Source organism: Lolium rigidum, chromosome 7, assembly GCF_022539505.1.
Source record: "Lolium rigidum isolate FL_2022 chromosome 7, APGP_CSIRO_Lrig_0.1, whole genome shotgun sequence".
In the NCBI taxonomy this organism is placed as follows: Eukaryota; Viridiplantae; Streptophyta; class Magnoliopsida; order Poales; family Poaceae; genus Lolium; species Lolium rigidum.
In genome coordinates this window covers 160,544,343-160,546,244 of record NC_061514.1, presented here as the reverse complement: position 1 = coordinate 160,546,244, position 1,902 = coordinate 160,544,343, and positions in this window count along the sequence as shown.

Here is a 1,902-nt window from a genome sequence, read left to right as displayed (position 1 = left end):
ATTTGCAGGTGCACAACAAATAACATAGCTAATGTCCATGATTTATTTCACATTTTTAAAATTTTGAGAAGTGTGACATCTTATAATAGGTAAGGGCGCAAAGAGTTGCAAAATAGATTTTTCTTAGCTATTGATGTAGTAGGCCAAGAGCTAGCAATTCCTTAATTATGAACTTGGTCTTTGGGTAGGTTATGACTATGGGAGATCCTTCCCACACCTGACAGAAAAAAACGTCGGGGTGTTGAGGCACTTGACAAGGTTAAGGAGGGAAGGCAGCGTCGCGGCCGATTCTCCCGCTATCCTACTCCCTGCCCCCTCTCTCCAACCGCCCCTCTCTGCTCCTCCCTATTTCCCGTTTGTCTGTCTAGCTGGCTCCGCCCATGCCAGCGCGCGTCGCCCCATCTACCACTTGACCACAATATATCTGATGTGCGTGCTTAGCAACTCTAGTGCATGTCGACCTCCTTCGCCTGCGATTCATGGAATGGCACCCCTCGCCCCTTCCACTCCCAACTCACTTCAATGGAGTTGCCGTCGGAATCCTAATCATCTCTAAGCCTAAATCCCCAACTAAGTTGTTGCTATTATATGCATTTTGTAGACCATTTTGTTCATATTTTTGTGAGCAATTTTGTTGTTATGAACATTTTTTTGCATACTTTTTTAATGCTTAATTATTCTTACATATGCACATGCCGTGCATAACTTTTCATTTTAGACATGTACAACAAAGTAGAAGCTTCATGCTCATATATATGTTAATTCCACGCTTGACCATCCAAATTAACATCTTAAATTGGTGACTCGCTAGAATTTCATGTGCCGATTCCGTGGCCAACGAAACAAAATTTGAGTTTATGTCAGCTTTAGATTCTTTGGTTATTTGGTATTCTAGCACAATTGAAGTCCAACAAACCAAGCCAACATGTATTGGCTTTGAAGTTGAGATTGAGGTTATGAATATTTTTTTTTGCGAAAATTCCGCCGATCTATTAATAATCATCAATAGTAAATAGTAGTACAAACAGATCCAAAAGTAATAAAAATTACAAACATGTCTTCGGACCACCTAACGACGACTACATACACTGACGCGAGCTGAAGGCGTGCCGCCGTCCTCGCTCCTCCATCACCGGAGCCAGGCAAAGTTTGTCGTAGTAGAGTTTGTTGTAGTAGACAAACGACAAGTCGTCGTGCTAAGACCCCAAATGACCAGCGCACCAGAGCAGCAACCATCGTCAAAGATGACAACCGTAAATTGAAAGAGACTGACCTGAAACCACACCAACGAACACGAAAACCGATCGGATCCCATGAGATCCGCCGGACACACGACTCCACGCGCCCTCCGCCAATGCAAGACACACACCGGAGCGAGGATAAGGCGGGAAGGACCTTATTCTGACTTCAGGATGTAGCCGCCGCCTCATCATCCTGAAGAAGACACTGAAAACAACCCAACAAAGGATGGAAACCCTCCACCGACGAGAGGTTGTGGTCCGCCACACCTCCAAGGCTCCAACGCCACCGGAGGCGGAGCGGACCGGCGTCGTCGTCGGTGAGGGGACAGAACATTAGATAGGTTTTCTTGACCGCCTTCTTTTCGCCTCCTCCTCTGAGTCCCGTACTTACGGGTTGGGAATATGTAAACAATTGTTGAGGTTATGACATTATTCAGCTTTCTAACATTCGAATCATGATTTGAATCTCACCTCGTTTCCAACACTAGCGTTGTAAAATTCTGAAAGTGGTTTTCTCCCTAAACATGATATGGGATATGCCTTATATTGTAGAGAATCAAAATTTTATAGACTTGTTGGCGGTTATATATATATGATTAATGTTTCAATTTTTTTTTTATAGACTTCAGTTATCGAAACAGGTATCGAGAAGTCATCCCTC